This window comes from Cryptomeria japonica, chromosome 11, assembly GCF_030272615.1.
Source record: "Cryptomeria japonica chromosome 11, Sugi_1.0, whole genome shotgun sequence".
NCBI lineage: Eukaryota > Viridiplantae > Streptophyta > Pinopsida > Cupressales > Cupressaceae > Cryptomeria > Cryptomeria japonica.
Window position 1 is genome coordinate 231,930,581 of NC_081415.1, and position 10,771 is coordinate 231,941,351.

The window sequence follows — 10,771 nt, forward strand, 5'->3', positions numbered from 1 at the left end:
TATAATTTCTTGCCATAGGAACTAGAATGGCATCTACATCTTCCTCAATAGGCACAAATGAACAAACAAATTATAGATCAGATTCAAATTCTCCCTTATGGAAGTATGTTGACATTATACGACTGCTTATAGGAGGAGGTGGTGGATTTCGTTGGAAATGCCAAGGATGTGATATAGAACGTAATAGTTCATATTATCAGGTGGTAGGTCATTTGTGTGGAATACCAGGAAGAGACATCAAAAAATGTCTTGGAAAAAATGGTGTGCCTATATCATAAGAGATGGTGTTGAAATATGTAAGGGAGCATGAATAGAAGACAGAGAAGCCCATAGATTAAATCAAACCGTTCCAAAAAAAACAAAGGGAATGTAGTCCCCATCGAATCTCAATATTGTAGTAGAAAACCACCTCTTCTTTTCCACAACCAAGCCTGAAAGTGAAGCACACCCATTGCATGTAAAAGATCAAAGGGGTCTTTAGAAACCACATTTCAAAATGAGAGTAGAGACATTGTTGACCAAAATGTAGCAAGATGCGTATGTGCAAATAGGTTGGCTTTTAATGTTGTTTACTCCCAATATTTGAAATAAAATGTTGAAAAGTGTTGATGAAGCTTCGAGAGGGTATAAGGGTCCCGGTTATGAGAAGGTATGTGGAACCTTGTTGGAAAGAGAGGTGAAAGGGGTTGAAGATGCATTGAAGCCCGTAATAGATTCATGGGTTGAGATATTTGTAGATGTTGTTTTAGATAGGTGGAAAGATTCTAAAAATCGTCTCTTGATCAATGTCACAGCCGTATCCCCTAAAGGGGCAATGTTTTTGAAAGTTTTGGATTGTGAAGGTTAGGTAAATAAAGGGCAATTTATTGTAAATATTCTTATCTCTACCATTGAGGCAGTGGAACCTTGTAATGTTGTTCAAATATAACGGACTGTTGTTTTGTTGGTTGAGAAATGCTATCATCACATTTTTTGGATACCTTGTGTGGTCCATTCACTCAATCTTATGCCACAAAAGATTGGGAACAAAATTGATTGGATCAAATAGGTGTACGTAGAAGCTGAGGACATCCAAATTTTCATCACAAACCACCATGTCTCAAAGAGATTTTGAGATCTTTTTTGAGTTTGGAGCTATTGAAGGTATGAAATAGTAATTTAATTTTACATTTTCTGATTTTTTTAATTTATTTTCAATGTTCATAATTTGATTGTGTAAGCTATAATGTGTATTTTTCTTTAAAGTTTTGTCTTTATTTTTTAATCATATCGGTACTAATTTTTTTTATAGGTTGTTGAGACCCATTTTGCATCAAACACAATCGTCTTGAGACAACCTGTGAAAATTAAAGTGGCACTTTGTAATATGATGATCGACCAAAATTGGGCACCGAGAGGGCAATAAGAATTAGGGCCAAAATATTGGATGACTCGTGGTCGGATTTTGTGACATATCTCCTTAGCTTTATTGAGCCAATTATGAGCATGATTTGCTACATTGACATGCATAGGCCTTGCATTGGAGAGATTTATGATGGCATTGACTCAATGCTTGAGCAGATGAAGTGCATTATAAATGCAAAAGACCAAGACACCGAGGAGAAATTCTTCAAACAAGTTGAAGCAATTGTTGTAGAAAGGTGGAATAAGATGACCACTCCTTTACATTTTCTTGTCTATGCCTTGACACTAAAGAACTATAGCAATCAATGTATTGATCAACCAAGAAGGCTTGCACCATGGAGAGATTTAGAAGTGTTTGATGGGTACAAGGCAACATTCCTTAGACTTTACCTTGAAGATGATGTGTGAGATGTGATTACAAATGAGTTCATAGTCCGAACATAAATGATCTAAGTGTTGATGCTCTTTGTCATAGATTCAAGAAGGATGCTCATAGTTCGTGGTACTTCCATGACACATGCTTCCAAAACTTACAACCCCTCACATCAAAAGTTTTATCACAAGCAAGTTTAATTAATTAAAATTTATCACAAGTAAGTTTTATTTATGGTTGACTTTGTCTTCATAGGTCGCTAGTAATTTTTAATTTTATAAATTTATTAATTGTTTGTCTTCATAGATTGCACGTTCTTCATAGATTACACGTTCTTCATAGATTGCATATTCATCTGCATTAGAAAGAAATTGGAGCACATACAATAAAGCACAATATATTGCAATAAAAAAGAGCGAAGAATGTAGTATACCTGCATTCCAACCTACGTCTTCTTTCACACAAGCAACATGACTACAAGCAAGGGGAGTTGAAGATGTGGGATACAAAGCCTGAGCTTACTGACTTGGATGCTTCCGCTTCTCAGCTTGATGCATTTGATGACTCGGAAAGTGAGCAAACTAATAGTGCAAGTGCAAGTGGCATTGACATTGGTTCATTTGACATCAATGTCAATGATGAGGAGGATGAGAATGGTGGTGATGATGATTTAGAGAATCCATTCGATGATTAGACTTTAAAAATTAAAACTATAGTTCCAATTGTTGAAACAAAGATACTTGAACTCGATATTGTTATTTTGTCATTTTGATATTGAACTTGATGTTTATGATACTATGATTACAAGTTTATGTTGGTTTTGTCATTTATGTGATGATGTGTGACATTTTAATCTTAATTCATGCTTCTAGGCTACACACACACACAGATGAGCACACACACGCACGCATGCGCGCGCGCACACACACACTTTTACATTGTTTTTTGTATTAATGAACCCAAAACGAAACCAAACTCCTTTTCAAAATTTTGCCATATCGACGTACCAGATTCTCGAACCTCAACTGCCAACTTAGCTTGTAAGAGAATGAAAGGTCTATTTTGTCGAGTCATTTTGATATACCAGTGGGTTATTTGTAGGTTGTTAGTGTAACTTGCATATGTAAATGTGCCTTGCACTATAACATAGACTAATAATTGAGAAGTGTATAAATATAGGCACTGCCTCCCACCTTTGCAATCTCTTAGCTTGAATCATTTTTGACATTTGATTCCATTTTATAGTGATACATGTTTTCTATTATATTTTTTCATATTTTTGTGAAATTTATTATTCATTTGAATATGGACCTTTTGTTTCTAAACCTTATATGCTCATTAGAGTTTAGGCATTAAAATGAGGGTGCTTAGATTAGGAAATTTGAGTAAGGATGAAGCTTAGGGTTATGATCAAGGTTATAATTGCAATTATGATTAGTGTTAGAATTAAGGTTACACTAAGGGTTAGGGATAGACTAAAATTCACAAGCATGAAGCTTAAGGTTACAAGGTTATAATTACAATTATGATTAGTGTTAGAATTAAGGTTATAGTTATGGTCAAGGTTAAACTAAAACTGGGGTAATGATGAAAATTAGGATTAGAAATAGAGTGTGTTAGGTATTTCATTTTGTGTTGGGTTGCAAGTTCCTTTCCTTTGCAATGTCACCTTTTTTCTAAAATAGAGAACTCTACAAGATTGTGGTAAAGGAAAAGGATTGCAGATCTAAATTCCTTGCAAAGTGTAGTGTGTAGGAACTTGTTCATAGGGTGTTGTGTATTCATAGAGCTTCCACGCTTGTGGAAAAAACGGTTCATTTTGGCATCCAAAGTCACCTTGAGGGGATTTTGATGTTTAATGGTTTGAGGGTTAATAGGGTTACATTGGCAATTAAGAGCATAACTTGTAGTGGTCATGTAAATGAATAGGAGCTAGGGAGGTGAGAAGCAACACCAATTGTGTGATGATTGGTGAGCGCTCATTGATAATTTTTGGGTGGGTTAAGAAAATACTTGACACATCCATTGTTTGTTGAATGTGTGACATTGACTCACTTGGCAAGACCAACACAAAGGCACCTAAGAACCATAGATTGAGGGTTTGACTCTTACCAACCAATTGAATGTGTGACAATGGTTCGCTTGGCAAGACCAACACAAATGCACCTAAGGACTATAGGTTGAGGGTTTGACCCTTGCCAATCAATTGAATGTGTGACAATGGCTTGCTTGGCAAGACCAACACAAAGGCACCTAAGGACTATATGTAGAGGGTTTGACACTTGTCAACCAATTGAATATGTGACAATGGTTCGCTTGGCAAGACCAACACAAAGGCACCCAAGGACTATAGGTTGAGGGTTTGACCCTTGCCAACTACCTACCTTAAATTTGTTTGGTAACTTTTAATTAGATAGAGCACATAGGCAACATTGAGAAACTATGGAAACCCTTTTATTTCTAAACTATACATATGAGTTATCTTTAAAAAAATTAAGAAAAAAAAGCTTAACTACTCTCTTGAAATTCAAGGAGAAATTTCAAGGAGAATGAGTTGTGTAAAAAAAAGAAAACTTGAATTGAATTCTTAATTTAGTAGATTTATTTTAATTAGTGAGACAAGAAACTTACTATTTATACTCCATTCAACTTTTACTCTTCTAAATTAAAATTGAAGTACAATTATTATAATATAATCAAAGTAAATTATAGCATCCACACAAAAATATATTATTTGATCAACACTAAATGAAAAGAGTTCAAGTAATGAAGGCTAAGCCAAAATTTATATGTAAAATATTCAATAAATAGGAAAAGCTTAATATTAAGAGTGAACTTGAGCAATTTTCATTGGAGCTAGATACATATACCATATTTATTTAGGATACATATAGATTTTAATAATGGAAGTTTGAATGAAATATACTGCCAAATTTGATTATGAAATATGAAATTCAACAATTTTTTGGTATTCTTTTTTAATTAACCATTGGCTCTAAGGTTCTTACCAAAATGTTGATGAAGTGACCAAGTGACCAATTCATTAAAAATAAGGAACCTATTTGAATCAAAGATTGAAAAGGATAATGAAAAAAATGATTATATACTTTTACAAATTGAGCCTTACCAAGCTTAATAGGTTAATCCCAAAAATCCGCAAAGGATATTACAACTAAGTGAAGTTAGGTGAATTCTCAAACAAAGATGATTCTGCATTTAAGATTTTAATTGTTCTTTGTTGAAGGTTATAATGCTTGAAAGTGCAAAACTCTAATGTAAGTACTTAGCCTCAATGATGTAGCTATAAAAATAAATCTTGCTCACACATGTTTATAAATATATTCATTTTTAGTTTCTTACATCACCATTGACCTAGTACAATACACCATACACAACACTCTAAGGTTGTTAACAAGGACACAATCACAATGATTTTAACAAGAATTTATAGTAATGTATTGTGTATAATGGTAGAATTAAATAAAACTAGAAATATACAAAAGGATCGAAATAATTTTCTTGATTTAAAATGTTATGGATGGTCAACCTTATTCCATGAGATTGGTGCTTACTCATTAACACAAAGTCTACCAACTCTACATGGACACCTTAATAACATTCCAAAGCCTTGTTTTTAAATGGATTTAATTTTCTTCGCTCCATCTTGTAGAGCTCAAGCCTTTAAATAATCTTTATCCTTAGTAATGCAATCTCTTCTAAATAACCCTCAAATTTTCTTAAACCTTCATGTACTAGTGTGAAAGATTTCCACACAACATACACATGCATATAATGAAAGGTTTTATTACACGTCTTAGATACAAAAATTAGATATCTGGTATAAAATACAACAAATGTGTATTTAGGGTTTCTTTAAATTCATTAAAACTTTAAAATATTTATTGAGATACACTGCAAGACAATAATAAAGTTGTTTTATAACAATTTTTTGAACTACAATTACAAATGATCGACAAACTTGAATATTTGAGTTACAATTATATACAAAGGTCATAAATGAAATATGGATCAACATAAATGAGCTTTTAACATATAGATGCAAAGTACCCAACCCTTTTTGATGAATAGCAAATGATCTTACATTGGAATTAGGGCACCAAAAGAACATGACCAAAAGAGTGCAAGAACCATCCTATTGCCATCATTAACTACATCCTCTAGCCTAAAAAATGCCATCCCAAGGTTGAAGAACATATCAACAATCACCAAAAATTTGATCATAAAGATCTACCATTAAGTCACTCACTAATTGATGCCTAGATTTATGCACAAAAGACTTAGAAATTCTACGAAACCCATTGCAAAAATCATCCCAAGGGCATATGATAAATCAATCCTTGTGAGATATGATCTACGCAATAACTTTAGCAAGGACATGACATCCTCCCTTGTAGAATCCATTCTCTCAAGGTATACAAAATGATTTTGGGTATTTTCTAGTAAGTGCATGGCCAAATTAGGTAATAAATGAAACCCTATTTTCTTACAATTTCTCGTTGGCCAAAGTTGCTCAAATCACATGACCAAAACAATGCTTAATCTTCCTTGGGAAATGAAAAATATGACTTTGATGTTTGTTAGTACCTTTTTGGCATATTGAGTCACTTTTTGGTGACACCATGGCTTTTTAGACAATTTTGGTGAGTTATAGAAAATTTGGAGAAAATGGGTAAGTGTCACACAATTTGGAGGTTGGTGAAAAATCATACCTCATGCTTGTGTTGGAATTTAGAGATAATTGGGAGGTTATATCAAGGAGAGAGGTGAAATGAAGGAAGTTCAAGGGGAAGCTTGACAAATGATAAAGCATCAGGATGTTAAGATTGGGGTGTAAATATGAGCTTATAATTTTTATAGATGTAAGAAAAAGGTTGATATTCAAACTCTAAAAGAGTTTTATGAAAGAATTGATAGAGTTTTAAGATTTTAGGGTGACAAGAAATGAGTATTGAGAATAAGGGTTGGCCACAACAAAGATAAAAATATTGGAGTAAGGGTTTGAGGAAGTATGGAACAAGGCATTGGAGAAATGAATGGCTTGATCCTTTGGCCTGATAGACTTGACATCTTTGGAACATGAAAATATGACATCAACATGTAACTTCAAAAAATGGATGGTATTATGATCATATAAAGATGTCATCAACAAGTATGGATCAACTCGCAACTTTGATTAAGGGTGATATCAACTTGAAAGAATCAAAGTGATAAGGTTTGTGGGGAAGTGGTATTTGGGGATGGAAAAGTCGAAAGACTTAATGCTAAAAATGCTTAAGGTAAATGATCAAACTTCGAAGTTGTAGGGGAACAATGAAAATAACATGATTCTCAAGAGATGCTCAAAACTTTGGTGCCAAAAGACTTAAATATTTGGATTGCAATGAATTGGGTTTTTAGGATTTAAAAGGGAGCAAGATGACAATATGCTCAAGTTTGAAAGCCCAATTAATAAAAGATGACTCTAATCACGATTGGTGGTTGGAGGCTAGGAATGAATAAGAGCGACATGAATGGAGGATTGACTTGACACTTGAATGACAAAAAATATTCTAAGGCACCAAGAATATTTAGAATTTGGATGAGTAGCATGAAAACCATGACAAGTATGAAGTTTGAGAATCTATAATTAGACAAATTGTACAAAGGTTTGAATTGGATTGTTATAACAAGGTGGAAGGGCATGCTATGAGGATGAAGCATGATATGTTGATGGACAAAGGGAAACACATATGCTAGGGATGACATACTAATTAGGAAATCCCTAAAGTACAAGTCTGAAACTTTGACAACCTATATAGAACTTCAAGAAAATCACCCACACAACTTCATAATATTTTTTGGAATTTTTAGAGGCATTGAAACATTAACATATATGGGATAGTTTAGATCAAACTTAGGAAAATTTTTGACAAAGGGAAAGCCCACTTTTACTATCTCAAATCATGTATAAAAGATAGGTGTAAACAACATCACTATGACATATGAGAAAACACAAATAAGTATGCAAAATTGTAGGATAAACATGGCTAGGTTCTAGCATTCAATCATTTTGGGGACGTGTTCCACTTGCTTGCACAATGAGATCCCAAGATTTCTTTTGGTGAGTAGACCAGAAAGAGAAAAAATAGTGGGATAAAACACTTCACCCTGACCAACAAGTGTTAAGAGTACACAAATAATAGTATGGACATACCTTGCCATGATACATAGACCATCATGAATACACAAAACCAAATATACAGTTGTGCATAAAAAGGAGTAGGCTACAACCTAAGAGAAATAACTTTTTAATGAATTGTCCATGAATAAGCAACTCTTGAAACTCACCATTCAAGCCGGTAATGCAGTATAATTAATCTTCACCACATGTGTTCTCAATGCAATATTGACCCAACCACATTGAATCAAATTTGCCATTTTATCTTTATATTGTGACTTGAGATTCCATACTAAGATCGAGTCTCCTACAAATTTTCTTGTGCTTGTCTCTTATCAAACAAGTATTTGACTTCTTTTTTTCTTTAGATTCACATTTCGTGCTCTTTTTTTTCTTTAATTAAGTTCAACTAGCTAGTATATTCTTCAAGCCATATCTTTATCAAACTTTTTACTTTCTTTTTGCATGAACTTGTAAATGTGCATTAAATTGTTGATTGACAACCTTGCATCAACACCATATAATAACTCAAATGGCAAATAGGAAAATAATTTATTTGACATTGCTTTCTTAGCCCATACATTCAATCTCAACTTGTTTTTCCAAGCCTCTTTATTATCATATATGAATGTCTTAATGGTTTTCATCAAACTTTTATTAGTTGATTCCACCTATCCATTTCCTTGGGGTTAATTTGGTGAAGAATATGAAACTATTAATCCATTTTCATCACAAACATTAGTGAATTCAATTGGCCTAGAACATGCTGTAGTCACATAAATCTGTTTGTTTTAATTAAATAAATATTTACTATTTATTTGATTAAAAATCCACTAGCCAATTGTTAATTAAATTAACATTTAATTAATTCATCTTCAAACATTCTCCTATTAATTAAACAAATTATTCAATTTATTTTAATTAATTCATTAAACCAAATTCACAATCAATTAAATGAATAAATAATATTTAATTAATTTAATCCCCTTTCTTCTTTTAAATAAATAAATTAAACATTTATTTAAATCATTTAACCCCCCCCACTTGCACTCTCCTACAAATGCAAGTTGCAACCACAAGTTGAAATAAATAAATTTTATTTTAATTTAAATCCTATTTTCCCTCACCCACCAAATCCACTTGCACTCCTAAATCCCCTTCTAGACCCTTCTAACCACTTTCTAATCATTCCTAATTAGCCTAATCCATCTCCTAAATATTGTCACATTCCTAAGCAACTTGGAGTCACTTCTCAAAGCCTTCAAAGTCTTTGAAAAACATTTAATGCTTTATGTGTCCAACAAGCTAACCTCTAAAGTCTTCCAAACCACTAATGGCTCTTACATGACCATTAATGGCTCTTACATAACCATTTATGGTTAAATCCACTTGCTCCCATGGTTAGAGACTTTACCTCTAAATTCAACCCTCATGTAACCCATGTGTCTTCTCAAGCATTTATTGCTTTGACCATGGTTATCCTCACTAACTCTTGCACAAGAGTTTATCCATTGGATAAAGACATTATTTATTGGATAATGGCTTTATTCTTTCAACTCAAAATTAAAATTACCTCCCAAGTTAACCCTCAAGTCATGTCAAGCATTTAATGCTTATTCCCTATCCTCTCAACCCATCTCTTGTTGACATTTGTCATCTTGGGATTGGGTTGAAAGCCCTCACATGGATCTTAAACCCTTCAATCCTGACCCTTGTTGAGATTACTCAATCTCAACCATCCATTGCTCCATTTTACCTATAAATAGAGCTCATTTCTTCATAATCCAGATCCTGAACACTTGTATGCATTTAACTTATAGTCAATTTTAGAGAGTATTTTAACATAATCACTTATGTTGTCATTTTGGACTAAAATTAATCTTAGTTCATAATATCTCATATTTAGCTTGTTTTACACTTGCATAGCATAGTTTAAAGCATTTTTCAATCTTAATTCTCCATAAGACATCCATAGTGCAAAAAGTTGCTAAGAGCTACACTCATTTGGAAACTTGGAGAGGAGAGGAACAAGGGAGGAGGAGCTACAAGCATGGTGGAAGGCATTTGGAGATGCCTTGTTGCGTTCGTTATCTTAGTTAAATTCTCTATTTTGCTTATAGTGTCTCTCTTGGTATGCCTGTTTAGGATAGTGTTTGATATTTGATTTCCTAACACTAACGATTGGTTTTCTCGCTTGTTGTTTGTGTTTTGTCATCCTAACTATCATTCCTTTTTGCAGAGCATCACATGCAATTATCAATAATTAGCTTGTTTGGGATGTTCCAAGCACAGTTATTATGTAGTCAATATTAAAATCAATCACCATTTTCTTATAGCTCACATTGTAGGGATCATTTCAACTCATTTTATGATAAAGTTTGTGACTACAATGATCGAGTTTAAGAAACCACTATATTTTTCAATTATTTCCCCAATGAAATCAATGCCCCATTGCTGAAAATGGGCCTCCATTATTAAGGGCCTCAAAGTTAAAGTATTGAATTTTTTTTTTAATTTACCTAAAAAGTGTAGGCAATGATCTCATTTTCTTACCAACTAACGTTCATTAGAAAATGAGGATGGCCACTAATAAGAAACCATTAGAATTCAATGAATAGTAGTTTTGACCATGTCCATCATATGCACTATTGCGAATCTTTATTAGCACTTCATTGGATCTTTCTTCATTTAGGCATATAAAAAAGGTACTATCCCTACTTCGGATGAGTTTCCCACCAACTAAAGCATATTTTTAGGCATGCAACTTAAGTGTTCTCCTTTGGTTATTTGTTATTCCTTTTGGGAAGTTCATGTGG